The 24,484-nt window shown below is 40.2% G+C and overlaps 1 non-coding gene and 4 pseudogenes across 1 annotated transcript; all 5 read right to left on the bottom strand.

The window, feature by feature from the left end:
- Positions 1–14,862: 14,862 nt before the first annotated feature.
- LOC149519308 (25S ribosomal RNA) lies at positions 14,863–18,212 on the bottom strand. Its single transcript, XR_016341946.1, has one exon. It is a non-coding gene; the product is annotated as a 25S ribosomal RNA (ribosomal RNA).
- A 232-nt stretch (positions 18,213–18,444) lies between these two features.
- On the bottom strand, positions 18,445–18,599 carry LOC149519307 (5.8S ribosomal RNA; annotated as a pseudogene).
- Positions 18,600–18,880: 281 nt separating this feature from the next.
- Positions 18,881–20,682, bottom strand: LOC149519306 (18S ribosomal RNA; annotated as a pseudogene).
- A 447-nt stretch (positions 20,683–21,129) lies between these two features.
- LOC149519305 (5.8S ribosomal RNA) lies at positions 21,130–21,283 on the bottom strand (annotated as a pseudogene).
- A 311-nt stretch (positions 21,284–21,594) lies between these two features.
- On the bottom strand, positions 21,595–22,700 carry LOC149519304 (18S ribosomal RNA; annotated as a pseudogene).
- Positions 22,701–24,484: the final 1,784 nt, after the last annotated feature.

Raw genomic sequence — 24,484 nt, 5'->3', positions numbered from 1 at the left:
AAGTTTTATGTGATGAGATGAGCCTAGTGTGGCTTAGGGCTAGCTTTAACCAGCATCTATATTGTGCTTTTGGGTTTTAAGTACAACTGTTTAAGGATGATTTGAACATGTATGGTGTTAGGTTCTCACTATGCTAGAATGAGATAATATTATAAGAACCAGGGCTGTATGTCCCTATGGGAATTCGAGGGTTAGTGCTTGAGACCTTGATGCTTATGGGCATGGAAGAGTGCTTGAGGCCACCTTGAGATTTGTAGACTAAAAATCGAGATGGAGTTAGGTTCCTCCCTATTGAGTTTGGGAATATTGCATTCAACCCTATGGGGTCTGAGCCAAGAAGAGCTCCCAAATATGCAACTTAAAGGATTGGTAATGATTAGTCCATGAATAAATGCACTCGTAAAAAGTTAACCTCGACTATAAATAGTCTTGGTGCCATAAGATGTGTGGTTTTAGTATAAGAAATGCATAGCTTATGACACATGGCTTAAATTTTGCTCTAGGGATGTTACCATGGATGTTCACAATGACAAGCCCATCATGCACACCTACTCCCCTTGTCGGTAAAAGAATGGGGTCCGGACTATCACCCTCTAAAGAGCATAAGAGGTTTTACAACTATGTTAGTAATAGACATTAAACTATTTAAAGTGGGGAGACTTTTTTCAAACAAGCATATCCCACACCAAGAGTCTATAGGTGCCGATGGTAGTTAAGTCATGTACCCATACCAAGGCCCAAAATGTGTTGATGGTGTTCGTGACAAAAGCCTGCAGCTAAGGCCAGCACGTGCCAATGGTGTTTGAGGTAATTAGGGTCATCTTTTACTTATATTGATTGAGGATTGTGCTTGCCTTAGGTCTAAATTATGATGATGCTAATCAATGTATGTGCCCATACCAAGGGCTAGCATAAGCCAATGGTGGTCGAGGTAAGTGTCGATGCTAAAAGCCAGCTTGTGCCAATGGTGGTTAAGGTAAGTACCTGTACCGAAGGCCAGTTTGTGCTAATAATGGTCAAGGCATGTGCTCGTACCATGCGCTAGCATGTACCGATAATGGTCGAGGCTTTGGCTAAAGTTCAATTCTAGGCCACGATGCATATGCTAGTGCCACATTATTTTGCCTAGGGCACTATTGTTAGAGCATCGTCGAAGAACTTGACCAGCGACAATAAGGGTTTCGGTGATTGGGAGAGGGGGTTAGAGGAGTGTGCACACATGATAAGCGATGGGTGCTAGTCTTTAACCCTTATATTAGCCCCATATCCCCTAAAGAAGCTCAACAACTCACATCCCCTTAAAGATGAGCTTTTATGGGTTCGTAGTCAGTAGCCATTCAAGTGTCTGAAATGGGAATGCTTTTTTCAAATGGCCATAAGATCCTCTACACTTTAATTTTTTAGCTAAATATTTTTTTATGGATGCCAACAAAAATATATGGATCACATATACCAAATTTTGGGCAAAGACTCCTAAAAAAATTTTAAAAAATCCTGAATCGTGAAAAATTTTGAAAATGATGAAAAATAAAAAATGAGTCATATTGTCATGAAACTTCACATGAAGGCTTAAGGGACCATTATATGAATTTACAAACCATAAAAATGGTATTGGCATGGCAAAAATATAAAAATATACTTGAACCCACCTATTGCCCAATTGTGGTGCACATGGTACGACGCTCGGGCTTAGGATACCTGTACATGGTATGCAGCCTAACATATGTCAATGATGTTTGAGGGAATTGCTCATACCAAGGGCCAGCATATGTCGATGGTGGTTGAAAAATGTGTTGAGACAAAGGGCCAAGATGTCTCAATGGTGGTTGAGGCATGTGCATGTGTCACAGTTCGTAAGCTGGTTTGAGCCCAAGTGTTCTCTTCAAGTTAATGAGCAGTTCCAATTCTAGTAGGATAAGATCTAAAAGCCAAAAGGACTAGGCCATGAGGCCTATTGGAGCTTAGATTGTGAGGAATTAGCCAGAACAATGGTATGGGCAGTGATTAAGACTTTAGAGGCTCAGGCACGGTGTTTAGGTTTAATAAAATTGAGCCAGGCCTAAGTATGGGCATAGGTGAAGGATGCACAAGTCATTAATGATCAAGGTGCAGATGCAAGGTCAGACCTAGGTGCGAGTATGCTTGAACACAATCTTGGGATGACCAGATTTGAGGGCTTTTAGAAGGCCCAATACTATAGCACAATCTTTGACAAGCTAGAATTATGTTGAGCACTTGAGTTTCATAGGCTGACATAAACACACAGAGTTAATTCCCTATCAAGGTTTCATAGAGTTTGGCTTAACATCAAAGCTCGTGACACATGCACCCAGTATTATTTGTTGTCGATGGCACTTGAGGGGCAGATGAGTGCCTTAGAAGGGACAAAAGTGGTAGGAGGGTCACGGTACACATGCCATACCAAGTGTTAGCATTTGGTGATAGTGTCCAAGGTAACGACCCACACTAAGGGCTAGCATGTGCCAATAGTGGTCGATGCTTGTATCAAAACCAAGGGCCAACATGTTCTAATGATGGTTGAGGCATGTACATATGTCACAATCCGTGTGAAAGTCCCAAGCCAATAGGGTCGAAAGATGCAGCTTGTTTGAGTTAGAGTGGGTGAAAAATTGGGAAAGAATGAGACCATGATCCTAAAGGAACATATGAGGCTCGAATGTGCAGACTAGGGCCTAGGTTAAGGTGTAAGAGTATGGCAAGGTGAGTAGCCTAGTGCTGAGGATAGGGACTACTCATTGCAAGGATATAGAATGTCCCAAAAGAATGGCACAGGTAGACAGGCATAAAATGCTCTACATTAGGCTGGAGACAGGCCAGGTGTGTGGGTGTAAAAAAGTCTAGAGAAACTTGGAGTCTAACTAGGTGCACGGGCATCGAAAGTTCTAGAAAGGCTTAGTACAAGAAGAGCAGTAACTAGATGGATAAGGTTTTAGAACCTGCTAAGCACAAGCATTCAATGGGAGTGCCCAGACTCTTCCAGACCCAAGGCTCAGTAGGGAGCCTAGAACAAGTTAGATTCTACAAAGGCCTTAGTCAACCTAAGAAGTGTCTAGAGACCATGGAATGGTCTAAAAGGCTTATAAGGGCCACACACTTGTATTAATAAAGGCTATATGTGCTAGGAAGGCTCAAGTATAAATAGAGGCCTTTCCTTCATTAGTAAGTAACAAGAGAAAACTAAGAGGAACCAACTCATAAACTTTGCCATACTTATAGATTTGGGGATGGACATAAGAATCATTATAAAGACATTGAGCAATTGTACATAGCATCAAGCAAGTAGAAATATAATTGCTTTAACTTGCCTTTCTAGCTTTCTCCAAAGCTCCTAGGTAGCCAATGGAGTGCACGGCATAAGCGTTCAACACAGAGTCAAAAAAAAAGGTTAACTTAGGCACATGGATGGCAGTTTCTAGCCTAAGGTCGCATGGGTGCTAAGCTTAAGCTCCTAGCCCATAACAGATAGTATCAGAGCTAGTTCCAATTAAAGTTAGTATAAGAGCATATTTCAAACCTTGGCGATGATTGGTGTTGGTGTCGATTGGAGTGCACATACAGCTTACATGCTTGTGTGTCACTTGTATTGTTAACTTGCATGTGGGTTATATGTTGCAAGCATTGTTGGTCGTAGGTGCCAAGAGTAAGGTCTAAAGACACTTAAGTGCTCCTAAGGATGTGCAAAAGATCTTTAGTTTAAGCTTTGCATTTGTAGTTGAGTGCACAGGTGATGTGCATGAGAGCCGCCCACCTGTTTGCAAGTGAAGAAAGGATAGTTCGAAGGAGAGATTGTCATCCATGAAAGCTGGTTTGAGGGCACCAAAGATTGCATACGAGTGATAGACTCCACACAAGAGAAGTCTAAAAAAAGGTAAAAGCTATGGGTAAGAGCCAAGTGAAACAATAAGGTATGAGACTTGAAGCAAGATTATTACCATTACTTAGTTAGTGATTGAGGCTAAGTGCACTAAATCTCCATAGCCCAAGGGTAAGGCTGAGCCTAAGAGTAAGGGTTTGAGGGGGAAGACGAGAGTAGTAGTTTCTCAAAAGAAGAGAAGCCCAATGAAGAACCACAACATTAGAAGACAAGGACCAAGGGTTCAGTCAAAGATAAAGGTATGATGACTATGTCCTTTAGCTACTTCTTATGCCTAAAACTGCATAAGGCCAAGGAACGCCCATAGAGGAAGAAGCTTGAAGCCATTATGAAGACTTAGAAAGAGTCCACTGGCAAGAGTTGCAATATGAGTTGAGTTTAAAAGAGAGGATCTCTCAAGTGCTTGATAAAGGCAAGGTGAGTGTGGTTGTAGAGAGCCATAAGCCTTAGAAATGGATAATTTATCAAAAAGATGGTAATGGCCTAGATATGAGTACTGCATGCCATGCACTTACATGTGTTTCACATCTCAAAGGGCCTATTGAGTGCGAGAAGAGGGTAAGGACCCTATGGTGCAGAAGAGAAGGTAATGGCATATCAAACATAGAGGCATTGCATGCTTTGACAAGCCAAGATTACAAAAGCCTATGTGACAGGCATGTTGCATGCCCCAAATTGCCCATTAAACTCAAGAAGATGGTAATGGCACATCGCCAACTAAGGCACTACTTGCTTCGACAAGCATTGGTTCCATGGGAATTGCATGGGATTACGATCGAAACAAGAGATGACTGTGAAGGTGTGCAAAGAACCATCAAGTACCAAGAACCATCATGTGTCGAGGACCATCAAGATAAGAGTGGGATATTGATCTAGCATATGCCTGCAATGAAAGAATGACATCCCCAAGCAATGAAGGCATTCATAGAACAAGTGGGGGAGAATGTCATAGTTCATGCATAAGTCTTAAGCTAAGAGGGTCGAAAGATGTAGCTTGTTTAAATTGGTATGGGTAAAGGACAAGAAAGGACTGAAACCAAGGTCCTAAAGGCAAATATGAGGTCGAGTGTGTAGAACAAGGCCTAGGCTAAGGTGCAAAAGCATGGCAAGATGAGTAACCTAGTTTCAAGAATGGGGATTGCTTATTAGAAGGATCTATAATGCCCTAGAAGAGTAGCATAGGCAAACAAGCATAAAAGGGTCTAGATGAGCTTGGAGACAGGCCAGGTGTACATGCATTAAAGGCTTTAGAAGGTCTTAGTATGGGAATAATAGTAGGTACTACAACACCTAGATAAGGAAGGTTCTGAAAGGCCCTAGTTGCTGGTAAAGCAATGACTAGATAGGAAAGGTTCTAGAACCTATTTGGCATGGACACTCAATGAAAGTGCCTAAACTGTTCCAAACTCAAGGCTCAGTAGGGAGCTTGGAACAAACTAGATTTTGCAAAGGCCTTAGTCGACCTAGAAAGTGTTTGAAGACCATGGAAGGGTCTAGAAGGCCTATAAGGGCCACGTACTTAGATCCATAAGAGCCATATGTGCTGGAGAGGCTCAAGTATAAATAGGGGCCTTCCCTTTCATTTGTAAGCCACAAGAGAAAAGTAAGAGGAACCAAGTGATAGACTTATCCATACTTAGAGACTTAGGAATAGACATAGGAATCATTGTAAGAACATTGAGTGATTGTACATAACATTAAGTAAATAGAAATACAACTTTTTTAACTCATCTTTTTAGCGTTCTCCCAAGCTTCTAGGAAATAAATAGAGTGCATGACCCAAGCATTCAGTATAGAGTTAAAAAAGATGCTGACTTAGGCACATGGACAGTAGTTTTCAACCTAAGGCTGCATGAGTGCTAGGCTTAAGGCCCTGGCCCTTGACACATGCACCAAGGGTCATTGGGTGCTGATGATGGTTGAGGCATATCCATGTGTCATAGTTTGTAAGCTAATCCAAACCTAAGGGTTCTCTTTGAGTTGACTAGTAGTTTCAGTTTAAGTGGGACAAGGTTTAACAACAAGGGGGACTTAGCCTTAAGGCTTACTGGAGGCCTAGGTTATAGGGAACTAGCCTAAAACAATGGTACAAACAATGATCAAGACTCTAAAAGATCAAGCAAGGTGTTCAGGTTCAGCAAAATTAAGCTAGGCCCGGGTGTGATTGCTGGTGAACAAGCCATAAAAATGGCATTTGTCGATGGTGGTCGAAGCATGTGTTAGACCAAAGGCCAATATGTCCCAATGATGGTCAAGGCATGTGTATGTTTCATAGCCTGTAAGCTGGTCCAGGCTAGGGGTTCTCTTCAAGTTAAACAGTAGTTCTAGTTATAGCGAGACAGGGTCTAACAGCCAGTGGGAGTAGGCCTTAAAGCCTACTGAAGGCCCAAGTCATGGGGAACTAGCTTAAAATAATGGTACAAATAGTGATCAAGATTCGAAAGGCTCAAGTATGGTGTTTAGGTTTGACAGAATTGAGCTACGTCTAGATGTGGATGCTGGTGAGCACTTATATGAATTTACAAGCCATAAAAATGGCATTGACGTGACAAAAATATGAAGATGTGTCTAAACCTATTTATTGCCCAATCGTGGTGCACGGCTTAGGCCCAGGATACCTATATGTTGTACATAGCCTAGCATATGCTGATGGTGTTTGAGGGAACTGCCTATATAAAAGGTCAGCATATGCTGAGACTAAGGGCCAACATGTCCCGATGGTGATCGAGGCATATGCTTATGTCACAATCCACAAGGTAGTCTAGGCTTAAAGGTTTTCTCCGAGCTAAAGAGTAGGTCTAGTTTTAGTAGGATAGGGTTTAATAGCCAGAGAAACTAGGCCTTAAGGCCTATTGAAGGCCTTGGTCATGGTGAACTAGCCTAGAATCACGGTACGGGTAGTGAGCAAGACTCTAGAGGTTTAAACATGGTGTTCAGGCTCAAGAAAATTGAGCCAGGCCCAGGTGTGGGCATTGGTGAGCACTTATATGAATTTAGAAGCCATAAAAATGGCATTGGCATGATAGAAATATGATGTGCTTGAACCAACCTATTGCTTGGTTATAGTGCTCATGGTGCATAGCCTAAGCCTAGGATAATAGCACGTGGTATGCAACCCAGCATATGCCAATGATGTTCAATGGAACTACCCACACCAAAGGCTAGCATGTGCTAATAGTGGTTAAAACATGTGCTAAAACTAAGGGCCAACATATCTCAATGGCGGTCAAAGCATGTGCATGTGTCATGACCCTCAAGCTTGTCTAAGCCTAAGGGTTCTCTTTGAGTTAAAGAGTAGTTCTAATTCTAATCAGACAAAGTTTGATAGCCAAGAAGACCAAGCCTTGAGGAGTACTAGATGTCCAGGCCATTGGAAACTAGCCTAGAATAGTGGTATAGGCAGTGATCAAGACTCTAAAGGCTCAAGCCCAGTGTTTAGGTTTGGCAAAATTGAGATAGGCCCAGCTACAGGCGCTGGTGAGCATTATTTGAATTTACAAACCATAAAAGTGGCATTGGTATGGTAGAAATATGAAGATATGCTTGAACTTATCTATTACCTAATTGGGGTACGCATGATGTGTGGTCAGGTTTAGGATACTTGCGCTTGGTGTGTAACCTAGCATGTGCCAATGGTATTTGAAAGAATTACCCATACAAAAGGCTAGCATGTGCCGATGCTGGTTGAAGCATGTGCCAAAACTAAGGGCCAATATATCCCAATGGAAATCAAGGCATGTGCATGTGTCACTGTTTGTAAGCTAATACAAACCCAAGGCTTCTTTCTGAGTTGAGGAGTAGTTCCAATTCTAGCAAGACAGAGTTTGATAGTCAAGGGATTAGGTCTTGAGGTGTACTAGAGGTCTAGGTCATAGAGAACTAGCCCATAATAATGGTATGGGCAATGATCAAGACTTTAGAGGCTTAGGCACATTGTTTAAGCTTGGTAAAATTGAGCCAGGCCTATATGCAAGCACTAGTGAATGTTAGATGAATTTATGTGCCATAAAAATCGCATTGGCATGACAGAAATATGAAAATGTGCCTGAACCCACCTATTGTCCAGTTATGGTGCAAATGGTGCATGGCCTAAGCTTAGGATACCCATGCACGATGTACAACCCAACTTGTGCCAATGATGTTCGAAGGAACTACCCCTCATAAAGGGCCAGCATGTACCAATGGTGGTCGAAGCATGTGTCAAGACCAAGGGCTAACATGTCCTGATAGTGATCGATGCATATACATGTGCTACGATTTGAAAGCTGGTTCAAGGAACAGTTTCAGTTCTAGTGGGCTAGGGTCTGACAACTAGTAAGACTAGGGCTTGAGGCCTATTGGAGGCCCAAGTCCCAAAGAACTAGCCTATAATAGTGGTATGAGTAATGATAAAGACTCCAAAGGCTTAGGCACAGTGCTTAGGCTTGGCAAAATTGAGCCAAGTCAAGATGCAGGTGCTGGTGAATGTTATTTGAATTTACAAGCCATAAAAAAGGCATTGGCATGGCAAAAATATGAAGATGTGCCTAAACCCACCTATTGCCTAGTCATGGTGAACACGGTGAATGTCCCAAGCCCTGAATACTCGTACTTGGTACGTTACCCAGCATGTGCTAATAGTGTTTAAGGGAACTACCCACACAAAGGGCTAGCATGTGCTAATGGTGGTCAAAGCAAGTGCTAAGACCAAAGGCTAACATGTCCCAATGGTGGTTGAGGCATATGCATTTGCCACAGTCCATGAGCTGATTTGAGCCCAAAGGTTTTTTTGAGTTAAGGAGCAGTTCCAGTTCGAGCATAATAGGGTTTAACAGCTACAGAGACTAGGCCTTGAGGTCTATTAAAGGCCCAGGTCATAGGGAACTAGCCCAAAACAGTGATGTGGGTAGTTATCAAGACTCTAAAGGCTCAAGCTTAGTTTTAAGTTTAGCAAAATTAAGTCAGGCACAGGTGTGGGCACTGGTGAGCAATGCATGGGCACACATTTTGACCCAAGTGTGGGAACGGATGACCAAGGTGCAAGAACGCTTGAACATAGTCTTGGGAAAATCAGATTTGTGGGCTTCTAGAAGGCCCAGTACTATAGCACAATCTTTGACAAGATAGAATTATGCTATGCAGTTAAGTTTTATAGGCTAACTTAGGTAGATAAAGTCAATTCCTTATCCAAGGCTGTACAGAGTTTGGCTTAAGATTGGAGCCCATGACACATGCACTGATCGCCATTTGGTGTTAATGGCGATCGACGTGCAGACAAGTACCTTCGATGGGAAGGTCACAATACAAATGCCACACCAAGTGTCAGTGTTATGGGCCGAAACTCAAGCTCCAGACTCGTACGACTCCAAGGCACAAGAATGGGCTCTTCCACGTCCCATATTTCCCAAATTAGCTTAACATAAGAAACGGTGCATAGACACTCTACACTATGGGGCTTGGTCACCTAATACACTATAAATGAAAAGGCATGGCAAGTGTTGTAAGAAATGCTAAAAGAACAATAGAAAGTTTAATGCTATGTTTGGATACATATAAATAAAAGAAAGGAAAGGAAGGAAAAGAAAGGAAAGGAAAATTTTTTAAAGGAAAGGAAAGGGAACATCTATCTTTTGTTTTGATAGTTAAAATTAATAAAGGAAATGAAAGGAATTCTAACAACCATTGTTTAGATAAATAGTAAAAAGGAAAGGAAATAATTCACTATAATATTTTTTTTCCAATTATAACCTTTTTTTATAAAATAACATATAATATACAAATATATCTTTATACTACCTAGCTTGTATAAACAAATATTTTTAAACAAAATTTAACATGTTTAATATGGTAAGATGTATTAGCAAGTTATTGATCTACTCTTAATTTTGTGTTTAATTTGGTCTTTTAATTTATTCTGATAATAATTTGGCTTATTTTGTTGTTAAAACCTGGAAAATCATAAAATATTTATAAATTGCGTTGTTATATAAAATACTTAGAAAAAAATTTATTTTTGTAGAAAGTGTCAGTTATATAATCAAATATAATGCCATAATAAAAATATGGATATAATAGTCCTTTTATAAAAATAAAATTTTTTGAACTTTCCTTTCCTTAGCTTTTCCCCCAACTTAAGGTATTAAAAAAGTGAAGGTTACAAGGGAAACCAAAAGTTATTAAGTTTCCACAACTTTTCTTTCCTTTAAATTAAAAGTTTACCCAAAAAAAGGAGGGGTTTTTCTATTTCCATTACTTTTCTTTATTTTCCTTTCCCTCCCTTCCCCTTAATCCAAACATAGTGTAACATTATGTTTGGATAAATATTAAAAAAAGAAAGGAAAGGAAAGGAAAAAAAAAGGTTTTTTAAAGGAAAGAAAAGGATACATGTAACCCTTGTTTAGATAATTAAAATTGATTAAAGAAAGAAAAGGAAAGGAATTCTAACAACCATTGTTTGGATAAAGAGTGAAAAAGAAAGGAAATTATTCATTACAATAATTTTTTTCAATTATAACATTTCATTGCCTGTGATTTTAGAGCATTTTTGAACCATGATATGTTTGCTATCTTGTCTAGCCTCACAATTGCTGCTATATTAATGGTTTTTAATCAAGTGAAATAAGAAAATGTTTTACAAATATACATTGATGAATTTTGAGCTAGTCTAACATCTTATAAACCCAAAAAATATATCTATTTATATTCGACCATTCATCAAAATCAAATCACTAAAAAACTATAAAAAATTTTTATATTAGAATATATATATGAAACTTACTTGAAAAAAGAGATGGCTTTGACAAAATTACAAGATGATTATGATTTGCTTAGGTTTTTTTATTAGGTTTTTAGTATTAATAAAAAGATGGACATAATAGTCTTTATAAAAAAAATTTTCAACTTTCCTTTCCCTAGCTTTTCCTCCAAATTGGGGTATTAAAAAAAATTGAGTTTACAAGGGAAACCAAAGGTTATTTGGTTTTCATCCCTTTCCCTTTCTTTAAATTAAATATTTATCCAAATAAGGGAAGGAGGTTGTGTTTCCTTTACCTCTCTTTACTTTACTTTCCTTTCACTCCTCTCCCATCAATCCAAACACATTGTAAGGTAAGAGTAAGGATGTTATTACTCAATGGTTCTAGTGTGTGTACAATGGGGGTAGGGGACTCTCTATTTATAGTTGAGTCCCCCTTACAATCAATGCTGAGATACATGCCTAAACTCTAGGGATTACATTAGTTTAAATCCCATAATTCTAGGAGATATGTTACAGTTTTTAATTCTTAGGGATATGATGCTGCAGCATATTCCTAGCATCTTTGATCCAATCTGAGTGGGAATCTATCTTGGTCAATTCTAGACCCATGCTTAGCATTGCTTGCACCTAGGCTTGTATCGTGCCCACACCTAGGCCCAACTCAATGTTGCCAACTCTGATTATCTTAGGTCTATGTTTAGGAGTACTCGTATATTGGTTCGACCATGTACCCGTACCTCGATCTTTAATGCCCACACTTATGTTTGCCCGTGTGCCCGTACCTCAATCATCATTGCTCGCATGTTGGCCTAGCTCGACTGTACCAAACTTAAACACCTTGCTAGAGCTTAGTAGTCTTGATCATTGCCCACACCACTGTTCTAGGTTATTTTCCCACCTTTTAGACCTTTAATGTGCCTTAAGGCTTGGTTCTATTGGCTGTCAGACTCTGTCCCACTAAAACTAGAACTCTAACTTGATTCGAAGAGAACCCCTGGGCTTGGACCTTTGCACGGACTACAACATTCTCCCCCACTCATTCTAACAATGCCTTTGTTACTAGGGGAATGATGCATTTGCCTTGTATGTCGGTTCCTTCTTTTGCCCAATGAACCAGTTTTCCAACATTTTAGTCCTATACTTGAATATGTACTTTGCTTGCTTCTGCTACTCTTGATTTGAAGTTTTTCAGCATTCTGCTACAATGGTCTCTTTCACCTGTGCTACTAATGCTTCCCATGCTTCTTTTGAGTTGCCCATGACACACTCTCCCATGAGAAATTTGGCTGCACTCTGGGACTAATGCTGTGGCATTTGGTTGCCATTGGTTTGCCTTCACCAACCCCTTAAGAGGTTCTAATCCCTCTGCAGTATCGAATAACACCTAGTCATATCATCTTGGCCTATTCATCATTGTTATTGCTGCTTTCACCTTCGAATAGCCTTTTTGCCTACTTGATGGATACAAGCCTCACATGCATAGGGCACTACCTGGCCCTATGTAGACTACCACACAAATAGCAACTCATGGGCTTTCATTTCTTGCCCTTGTCAAAGTGGCTCTATCAATCTTGGCCTTGCTAAGTCAAGGCTTGTCACCCACCCTCTCATCGGATGAGGAACTACTATTTATATCTCCACCACTACTGTCTTTGTGACTTAAGCTACCTTTGTGGCTTGACCATGGTGACATAGTGCTATCAAACTCTATCAATGATTCTGTAATTGCAATGTCTTGACTCAATTCTTGCATGCTTTATCACTATAATTCAAACTATACCCATGGCTTTACTCCATCTAGAAAGTAAAACAAATCCTTTGGCTGGCTCATGCTTGGGAGTAACAGCAATAGCTTTAAGAACTCCTTACAATAGTCTTGGATTCTTCCCTTTTGAGCAAGCCTATGGAACTTCCCTTGAGCTTTCTTTTTTGCATACTTTGGCTTAAATTGCTGCCTAAGTTCTTTCATGAATTGGTCCTATATGGTGATTGCCCGCTTACCATGCTTGACATCATCATCCTTGCAACGCCACCACAAAAAAACATTATCGCTCAAACACATAGTAGCTATGCTCACCTTGGCATCATCTACTATCCTGATCACTCTGAAGTACTACTTCATCCCCCAAACAAAGTTGTTGACATCCTTGGCTTTGGCTTAGGAACCTTCACCTTTGAACCTAAACTAGCACCAGTAAACATGGTTAACCATAATGCGGCATGATCAACCTTAAGCCTTTATAGCTCCTCTCATAAGGTTGTCATCCTAGCCTTCAACACCTTATGGTCCTACATAACTTCTCTCATTGAGTCATGTATGGGTCTTATGTTGTCCTTGAATCTATCTTGTATGTTTGCAATGACCCCCTTACACTCCCTCAATCGGGTGTCCATGGACATCATCACCTCCTCAGAATTAGGCTTCTTTTCCTTGCCAATGGGTAGGTGCTTCTTGTGTACATCACTTGGGCCTCCTATCTAGTCATCCCTGGCCATAGTAGCAGCACATAATGATCAAACCAAAATTTCACAAATACAGTTTAAGGAATTTACCTTAATCTTCAAACTAGCACTCTAGTGAATTAGGATCTTACCCAGCATAGCACACATGACCAGCACTCTATTAGGCACTAGTTAGTGCCACTACACAGCACGCCCAGCACACCCATAGCATAATAGCAGCAATTGGTTGAACATTTGGTTTGCACTCTTGCATGCCATCACCTTGTGCATCAGGGGGCATATCACCCATATATAAGCACAGAAATACCTAGGATTCCCACACCACACAATTGAATGCCTGCACTAACATGTCCAAACCTCCCTTGAGGCTAACTCTAGTTTCAACAGCACTTAACATTGATAATCTCCTTTAGACCAATTTCTACCGACTCTGAACCAGCTTTAAACATGCTTTGATACCACTTGTAATGGGCGGAGACTTAAGCTCTAAACTCAGATGGCTCCAAGACATGAGAATAGACTCTTTTGCCTCTTCGATAAGCCTAACACAAGAAACAGTGCATGGATACTCTAAACTGCAGGGCTTGGTTGCCCAGCACACTACAAAATAAAAGGGCATAGAAAGGGCTAGAAGAAAGGCTAAAAGAACAATAGAAAGTTTAAGGCAAGAGTAAGGATGTTATTACTCAATTATTCTAATGTACATACAATGAGGGTGGGGGACTCTTATTTATAGTTGAGTCCCCCTTACAATCAATGCTAAGATACATGCCTAAACTGTAAGAATTACATTAGTTTAAATCCTATGATTCTAAGAGATATGTTATAGTTTTTTATTCTAGGGGATATAATGCTACAACATATTTCTAGCATGTTTGACCCAATCTAATTGTGAATCTATCCTGGTTGGTTCCAAAATCGTGCTTAGAACCGTATGCACTTGGGCTTATAACCATGCCCACACCTGGCCTAACTTAGTGTTGCCAACTTTAATTATGTCAAGTCTATGTTTAGGAGTGCTCGTACATTGGTCTAACCATGTGTTTGCACATTGATCCTCAACACTCGTGCCTATGTCTACCCATGCACCTATACCTCGATCATTACTGCTTGCACTTAGGCCTAGCCCAACTGTGCCAAACTTAAACACCTTGCCAGAGCCATAGTAGTCCTGATCACTGTTTGTACCACTATAACTTGGCTTATAGCCTTATAGCTTGGTCCTGTTGGCTGTCAAACTCTATCCCACTAAATCTAAAACTATAACTTGATTTGAAAAGAACCCTTAGGCTTAGACCTTTGCACGAACTATGACACCAGCATCTACCAAAGAGGTGTTTCAAGCAATAACAAGCACCAAAGGCTCACTTGTACCAATGGTGGTCGAGGCAAGTGCTTGCACCAAGGCCAATATCTAGCAATGGTGTCCAAGGCAACATTCCATAGCACAAGGCCAGTATCTACTAACGGTATTGGATGTGATTATCCACACCAAGCAAGGGCCAAATGCTATCAATGGCAATCAAGGTAACAACCCGCACTAAAGGCTAACATGTGCTGATGGAGTTTGAGGCAAGTGCTCACACCAAGGGCAAGTATATCCCTATAACAAATACCAAAAACATTTAGTTGTTGTTTACTTGGACACTTGAAGGAAGGATGTGATCACCTGGCTAAATTTGCTGCAATGGAAAACACCATTCATCACTAACCCTAGAGGGGTGTAGTGTAAAAAATTAAAGTGAGAGGACTTCAATGGATATGGGGGGTGAATTAAAACAACAAAGGGCTGAATTTCAGTGGATCATGGTAGCAAGGCCACTTTGCCACTTACAACACCTTGTCATATTTAAGTTATTTACAAAGGATTTTACCCACTGTTTAATGGGAATTGAACTCCAAGGAGGCCTATATGGCTTGTCTACCACGAGGGCTACACCTACGATACGTGCCCTTGGGGGCCATAGGCCCCTACTGCAAGTCAGTAATTGGGCAATAGGTGCATGTGTCACTTTTAGCTTAGATTTTGATTTTGAGGTGTTTAGTTAGAATCTAGCACATGGTAACTTTGTCCCACTGGCTTTTCACCAAGCATGATGACCAATTGTGTGAATCAACAATTTATCTCATACTAAGTTGAATTACTATAGGGTAAAACTAACTTATCTCCCAATGGTTTAAGCCCAGCTCATGTTCCCTATTGGTGAGTGAAGAATCCAACGCTGGGTGATTTTTACTTCACAATGATAGGAAAAGCCAACATCAAAGGATCAAAAAGCAACGTCGCTATGAACACTTGGCTGCCATAAACCAATTATCCCTATGGTAACTTTTCTAATAGCTTTAGTTTCAAATTCTAAAGCTCTAAAAGATTGACAGGCTACGCTTTCACAGTTTCATATTCATATAGGAAATCATAATCAAATGAGCTTTTACCTTTTTGTTCCATATAAGATTTTTATTCTCATTTAGCTCATCTTAGGGCACTTACATTATCATTTAACAGATGTGCCACCCTAGCTAAACTCCTCAGCTAACACTGTCTTCCACCTAGATTGCCTAACTAAGGCTAGCCTTGGGTCCAAAAAAAAGGGTCATGCCTTGCCTCGATTCATAGAATAAGTAAAACAACAATAAAAGTAGTGGTATTTCAATTTTGCTTGAGGGTTCCCACTTATCCTACACCTATCAAGTCATTTCACAAAGTTAGGCTAGAGTCAAGCTCAACAAGGTCTTCTTTCCCTATCGATTCTACCAAGCCCATTCCTTTGACTACGGTTTCACTGGATAGTAGATAAAGACAATGAGAATCTCATTAATCCATTCATGCACATCACTAATTAGATAATAAGGTATTTGGCTACCTTAAGAGAGTCATAGTTACTCCCACCGTTTACGAGTGCTTGGTTGAATTTTTTCACTATGAAATTCAATGCAGTGGGTAAAAATCACTTTGCATGAGCATCCATAGGGACCATCATAGATTTGTTTTCATTAAACAATTGGATTCCCCTTGTCCGTACCAATTCTGAGTCAATCATTAGTTGCCAAAGAAATGCCCCTAAGGGAGCTATTCTCAGTCCGTCCTTCAACTAGCATACGATGACCTACTCTTGCCATGAAAATAGCTCAAGCAGTTCACTGGTAGCCGATGGGTTTCCCTCATGCCTAGCCCTCAAAACCAATTCTTTTCTTGAGGTTACAAATCCATTTTGCCAACTTCCCTGGCCTACATTATTCCATCGACCAGAGGTTGTTCACCTTAAAGACCTGATGCGGTTATGAGTATAATCAAGCACGAATGACACTTGATACTTTAGATTTTCAAGGGCTACAAGAGGTGTATTGGACAGCATGCAACGTGCAATGCTCTTTCAGTTGCTAGCCTTTACCTCTGGCTAAGCCATTTCTAAGGTAGATAGGCCATTAGATAGAAAAATTAACTTTTCTTAAGGGCTTTATTGACATCTATGAACTCTCTAACTTTGCCACAGCTGCTGCATCCCAGTTCAAGAATTTTAACTTAATTCCCTTTTGAAGCTCACGCTAGATGCACTATTAGATAGGCTTTCCCATCTCTTAAGATTAACTAACCCATGTGCAAGTGCCATTCACATGGAACCTTTCCCCTCTTCAGCCTTTAAAGTTCTCATTTGAATATTTACTATTACCACTAAGATCAACACTAATGGTTGCTCCACCGAAGCTCATGCCTCAGGTTTTACTGCAATCATGATGCCTTCCTACTCATCGAGGCTTAGCCCTTGTCCCTGATGGCTGGGTATAGGTCATGCATTTAAGCACCATACATTTCAGGGCCAGTTGATTCAATAGGTGAGTTATTGCACACTCTTTAATGAATTTTGGTTTCCATGACCACTGTCTTGCTATTTTAATCGACCAACACCCTTTATGGGTTCTAGGTTAGTGTGAAATTGGGCACTATAAGTTAGCTTCCAATTCATCTCACATTACTAGTTCTACTTGCAAGAAATGGCCCACTTGGAGCTCTCAATTCCATGGCGTAGCTCAATGAAGTTGCTGCACCATTTTACCTATTTAAAGTTTGAGAATAGGTCAAAGGGATTTTGCCCTCGATGCCTCTAATCATTTGCTTTTTTTGATAGAACTCACTAAGGCCTCTAACTATCCTGAGGGAAACTTCAAAAGGAACCAACTTTTAGATGGTTTGATTAGTCTTTCACCTCTATACCTAAGTCAAACAAATGATTTGCACATCATTATCGCTATGGGCCTTCACTAAAGTTTCTTTTTGCTTCACCCTAATCAAGCATAGTTCACCATATTTTGAGTCCTAATAGGCATGTTCACACTCGAACCCTTCTCAAAAGATCAAGGTCGATCAGCAGTGCACCCACCAGGGATCCTACCAATCAACTTCCTTACGCCTTATGGGTTTTCTAGCCCATTGACTCGCACACATGTTAGACTCTTTGGTCCATGTTTCAAGATAGGCTGGATAGGAAGCCCATAGGTTGACGCTAAGAGTGCGAAGTGCTAAGGCACACCAAGACGACACTTGCTACATTCCATGATTGCAGTAACAATGTCTCCATGGGTATATCGAAAGCTCAACCTTGGGCTACCACTGTGACCCCTTTGTTCACACTCTAAGGCAATTGAAGATTAGTTCTCGTCATTTGGCATCCGACTAGGGTGCATTATCAGCCCTATTTGCTTCCCTCTAAACAATTTAAAGCACTCTTTGACTTTTTTTCAAAGTTTTTTCCATCTTTCCCTTACGATACTTGTTTACTATCAATATCTCACATGTATTTAGTCTTGGATGAAATTTACTGCTTGATTGGGGCTACTTTTCTAAACAACCCAGCTCACAAACAATACCTTATGGTGTGATAGGGTCTAGGCATAACAAGGTTCTCACCCTTTCTAACACCCTTTTCCAAAAGACTTGGGCTCGATTTGCCATTGAGGATGCTTCTCCAAACTATAATTTGGACATCAAAGGTTACCTAATTCTTAAGCTGGGCTTTTCCCGGTTCATTTACCATTACTAGGGAAATCCTAGTAAATTTCTTTTCCTCTGCTTATTGATATGCTTAAACTCAGAAAGTGATCTTGCCTAACTAGGGGTCATGATGCAAGCATTAACTAAGCTATGTGGAGGGTTCGATGGGGCATAAATGGACAACTAGCATGCGTCATTAGAGATAAGGCAAGTCGACAGCTTTACCACCGATGGTCATGATGCCGTTGTTACCGAGGACTCACTTTTAGGCCAAACACAATCGATGAGATCATGAGAGACCATTTTCCACCCTTTCACCTAGAGCTTGATGGGTAGGGCATTGGAGGGGACAACGATGCATGACACTTAGGCAGGCATGCCTTTGGCCTAATGGTTTAAGGTCCAACTTGTGTTCAAAGACTCAATGGCTCATGAGATTCTGTAATTTACACCAAGTATCGCATTTCACTATGTTTTCATCGATGCGAGAGCTGAGATATCTGTTGCCAAGTTGTTTTTGTTTTTCATGACAAAAGGAGTCATGGTGGCCCCTACACACGAACCGTAAAAGGGATGGTGATAGCATATGTGCCCTCATTCCAAATCCTTAGGGTGATTCATGCCAAGGGTTTGTTATTTAGCTATAGGTGATTATACCAATCATTTCACCATGGGAGGCAAAATGAAGCAACCTTCACTCCCATCTAGACCAGAAGAAGCTTGGGGCATGAAAGCACCTTCACCCCCTTAATATTTTGTTAACATATTCATGAGTCATTCGTTGAAAGGGTTTTGATAATGATCCTTTTGCAAGTTCACCTATAAAAACCTTGTTACAACTTCTCCTTCCTCAAAATGATAAGGTCAGTGGACTTCTCGAGATATCACAGGTAGTGAACCATCCATGTCGCCATGATCTAAACACTTCATCAGACCATTCAATTAGTATAAGGGATAGGTAGTGTGTACAAAGGGCTAGGACATAGTCAAATCGAGTTGATGACTCGTGTTTATTAGAAATTCCTCATTGAAGACCAATAATTGCAATGATATATCCCCATAATGATGAAACTTCAAATAATACCCAAGCCTATCGGCCAAGACCATAGATTCAATGAATACATCAGTGTAGTGCATAGGCAGCTCGAAATATCTAAAGGTATCACAGACCTATTATTGCCTCAAACTTCTTTGGCCTAAGTGGCCATAATCCATCTAAAAAGTTAGCCATGAAAGATCACCTTTTTGTAGCTAGTTAGTAGGCTGAAGTCTCATTCATTAACGAAATTAACCAAACAAATCACTTCACTAACTAAGAATAGCCATGCACCACCACCCATGGAATCAAGAAAGAGCTTTTAGTCTATCAATCCTTACTATGTATAGACTTGGAAATTTTTTCCATGTTAAGTCAAATTAAGCTACAGGCTCCACTCCTAGTGGTGCTTTTCCATCAATTCCTTTAAGTTTTAGCCTTGCGACCATATCCCCTTAGAACTCAAAGACTTTGATTTCTCATAAAGTGCCGACGGAATCCTAAAAACAACATCCACCAATCCTTGGTTGGCATCATTTATGGTTAAGACTAGGACGTTATTCGATCATCATCATGCCCTTAATTTTCATTGTTGATTAATGAAAACATCCTTGGCAAATGCTTTCACAGTTGTTTATCTTTCATAAATCCAAGAATTTCACCTCTAACTATGAAATATGAATGCCCCTGACTATCCCTATTAATCATTACTTTGATCCCAAAAGCCAACATAATAGGACCAAAATCCTATGATGTTATCCCATACTAATGTATACAAGCATAAGCCTGCTATGAGCATTCTAATTTCTTCAAGGTAATAGTGTTGAAAGAACAACTTGGCTAGTTAAGGCAAAGAACACATAATCGATAGTAGGGACATGTAGATCGGTGTTCATTGTGAGATGGATCAAATGACCTAACCTTAGTTTTGACTATGAGCTTTTTAGCTGTAACAACTTAAATAAATGCTATTGGAGCTAGAATTATCGTTGCTATTGGCAAACTTGCCATCCAATGGATTCTCATTAAAGGATTTTGATTGTACTCATTCCAATTACTAGACTCATAAAGCATGGTATTTTTATTTATTGTCACTACCTCCCCATGTTAAGATTGGATAATTTGCACAGTTACTGCCTTTCTTAGATGTTGTAGCTATTTTTCAAGCTCTCTCTCTAGAATCAAACTCTAATTCTTTATCACCTATCACCACTATAGTAAGCCACTATCTTACTATCAAAAGTTGATACGGTAAAAATTTGTATGATGCATCACTGGCATGAAAGCCGTGCAATCCATTGAGTTATCATGAATCATCAAAACAATGGGGAAAGCTTGCATCAATCTTTTATCTAATAAATGTATTCCTTCCAGAAGTCAGGGTTTGTTGCACGTATTAGCTCTAGAATTACTACGATTATCCAAGTAGTAGATACCATCAAACATATTGTAAATGATTTGATAAGCCATTCACAGTTTTATATTCTAAATTAGTTAATACTTAGACATGCATGGCTTAATTACCCTTTTGTTCCACATGAGATTTTTATTCTCATTGAGCTCATCTTATGACACCAACATTATCTTTTAATAGGTGTGCCTAGTCCACTACTAAAGATGTTTCTCCAAGCTAAAATTTAGATGCCAAAAGTGTCTGATTCTTAAGTTGGGCTCTTTCCAATTCGCTCATCATTACTAGGGGAATGTTGGTAAGTTTCTTTTCTTTAATTTATTGATATGCTTAAATTCAATGGGTGATCCTGCCAGACTTGGGGTTGTAATGTGAACATTGACTGAGCAATGCTGGGGGTTTAATGGGGTTTGGATGGACAATGAGCTCACGTCATTGGAGACAAGGTAGGCTAGGAGCTTTACCATTGATGGTCACGGTGCTATCGTTGCTAGGGACTCATTTTTAGGCCAACCATGATCGGTGAGATCATAAGAGGCCATCTTTAACCCCTTTCCCAGAGCTTGATAGGTTGGGGGTTAGAGGGCATGATGATGTATGACACCCAGTAGGTGTACGCTTGGCCTAATAACTTGGGGACAACTTGCGTTCAAAGACTCGATGGTTCATAAGATTCTATAATTCACACCAAGTATCGTATTTCACTATGTTCTTCATCAATGGGAGAGCTGAGATATCCATTGTCGAGAGTCATTTTGGTTTTTCATGACAAAAGGAGTCATGGTGCTCCATATGCATGCACCACGATTGGGATGGTGATGGCACATGTGCTCTTTTTTATTTCAGTTCGTTAATGAAATTAACTAGACAAATCACTCCACCAACTAAAATTGGCCATGAACCACTAACCATAAAATCAAGAAAGAGCTCCAATCAATTAATCCTCATAATGTTAGGACCTAATAAGTTTCCCTATCTTAAGTCAAATTAAGCCGCAGGCTCATTCCTGATGGTGCCTTTTCATCAATTTCTTTAAGTTTTAGCCTTATGACCATACTACCCCCAGAACAGAAAGACTTTGATTTCTCTTAAGCTATCAATGGAGTCCTAAAAGTAACTTTTGTTGATCCCTAGTTGACATCATTTATGGTTGAGACAAGAATGGTACCTGATTATCATTGAGCCCTCAACTTTCATTCTTGACTAATAAAAACATCATTGGCAAATGCTTTTATAGTTGTTTGTCTTTCATAAGTCCAAGAATTTTGCCTCTTACTATGAAATACGAATGCCCCTGACTATCCCTATTAATCATTACTCTGATCTTGAAGGCCAACATAATAAGACCAAAATTCTATGATGTTATCTGATGCTAATGTATACAAAGGTAGGCCTACTTTGAGCACTCTAATTTCTTCAAAGTAGCAGTGCTAGAGGAATGTCCCAACTATTTAAGGCCAGGACCGCATCAGTGATAGTAAGGATGAGTAAACTGGTGCTCACTGTAAGGCATACCAAATAACCTAACCCTAGTTCTAACTATGAGCTTTTTAACTACAATAACTTAAATATATGCTATTGGAGCTAGAATTACTACAGTTGCTGGTACCAAACTTGCCCTATAATGGATCCTTTTTAAGGGATTTAGATTGTACTCATTCTAATTATCAGACTCATAGATCTTGGTATTGTTATTTATTGTCACTACCTCTCCATGTCAGAATTAGGTAATTTATGACCTACTGCCTTCTTTGGATGTGGTAGACATTTCTTAGGCTCCATCTCCAGGATTTAACACTAATTTTTTGTTACCCGTCACCACTATAGTAGGCCACTATGCTACCATTGAAAATTGATAGGACTAAAATTTGAATAATGTGTCATCAGCACAAAGGCTATGTGATTTGTCGAGTTATCAAGAATCATTAGGGCAATGGGCAAAGCCTGTGTCGACCATTTATCTAATAATTGCATCTTGTCCAAAAGTCAAGTTTTGTTGCATGTATTAGCTCTACTATTACTATAGTTATCTAAGTAGTAGATACCATCAAATAAACTATGACTTATTTAATAAGCCATTCGAAGCTTCACAGTTTGAATTGGTCTATATTTACACATGCATGGCTTAATCTTTGAGATAAGCATATGACTACTAGTAGGATTAACCAGGTAGCATTCCTTTAGGATGTTGGCACTATAAGAGCCTTAATGCATCGATCAAGCAATGGAAGAGCAAACATGGAGCACAAATTATATGTGTCATGCATGTAAAATACATAGCATCAAATGAATAAGGACCGAGAGCACATGCCCACAAAATGTTTTGCATCCAAGAGTACGATCAAACACTAGGGCATTAATGTGGCCACGAGGGTTTGGACGGCACACTTGGGACATAGGGCACAATTGAAGCCTGACCTGTAGCCCTTAAAGACATAAGACAGGTGAGAGATGGCAAGACATCCAATTTCCATTGATTTAGGTATGCAGCATAGGATCTCGATTGCACCGCTAGCATATGATGACCATACAGGGGGAGATTGAAGAAGATGACAGGTTGACAGTTCAATAGTTCGATGCATCAAGCATGAAGCTTGCCAACACGCATTACTATAAACCACTTATATGCCTATTACATATAAGCAGTAGCATCTACGCACATCGATCCATAACCCACCCAATCGATTCCTTAATGAAGAAGTGGAGAAACAACGTACGAGGCCATGCCACAACAACTTCGCATGGAAAAAACATAACAAAGGCCACGAGACTACCCCTACCATCCAATGAGCATAACAACATGACACTACCAATGCTTGGTTTGGCTGAGATCGCATACGCAAACTCTATTGTCACCACCCCAAAGAGACTTCACTTGATTTAGGGACTTCTTCCTAGGGTCTTAGGCAATAATGGCTGTATGCACGAGCTTGGCCAGGCCAAGTCAATTTTTTGGTTGATGAAAATAGACCACGAGATAGCCAAATACCTAAGAGACTGCTAAATACCTAAGAGACTTGGCCAGGCCAAACTCACGACCATAGTTTTTACTTGCACCACCTTAAAAGCCATAGCTCGATTCAGGGACTTGGTATAGGGTAGCAATAGTTGTAGTTATAGGCTTGAACTTAACATGACCGAGCTTTTTTTCGCATACATGCCAATCGATCAAGGCCATGGGTACCTGTGGGTCACTGAAGCAACCAGTTGCTCAACAACATAGCTAGAAGGCATACACGTCCTGGACTTTGCTCCAAGGATGTTACCATGGATGTACATAATGACAGGTCCATCATGCACACCTATTCCCTCATAGGGGGAAAAGGGGCTTGGACAACCACCTCTTAAAAAGCATAAGAGATTTTATAAATATGCTAGCAGTAGACATTAAGGTGTTTGAAATTGGGACACTTTTTTCAAATAGACATATCTTGCACCAAGGGTCCATAGGTGCTAGTGGTGGTTGAGGCATGTGGCGATGGTGTTTAAGGCAAATGCCTGCAGCAAGGGCTAGCATGTGCTGATGGTGTTCAAAGTAAGTGCCCACACCAAGGGTCATCTTTTTTTTATGTTAATCGAGGCATGTGCCCACACCAAGGGCCAATATGTATCGATGGTGTCGATGCAGGTGCTTACACCAAAGGTTAGCTTATGTCGATGATGGTCGAGGCATGTGCTTGCACCATGTGCCACAATGTGCCGATGATGGTTGAGGCCTTGGTCGAAGTTCAATTTTAGGCCACAGTGCACATGCTGAGCTCAAGCATGTGCTGGTGTCGTTTTTTTTTTACCTAGGGCAGCATCGTCGGAGAACCCAACCAATGACATTTAGGGTTTCAACTATTAAGAGAAGGGGCCAGGGGTGTGAGCACATGATGTGTGATAGGTACTGGTCTTTAGCCCTTATATTGGCCTCCTATCCCTCAAGGAACCTTGACAACTTACACCCCTTT

This window comes from Durio zibethinus, chromosome 4 (assembly GCF_047325235.1).
Source record: "Durio zibethinus cultivar Kanyao isolate XHJ-2024 chromosome 4, ASM4732523v1, whole genome shotgun sequence".
Classification (NCBI taxonomy): domain Eukaryota; kingdom Viridiplantae; phylum Streptophyta; class Magnoliopsida; order Malvales; family Malvaceae; genus Durio; species Durio zibethinus.
This window is presented reverse-complemented; position numbering and strand designations above follow the sequence as displayed.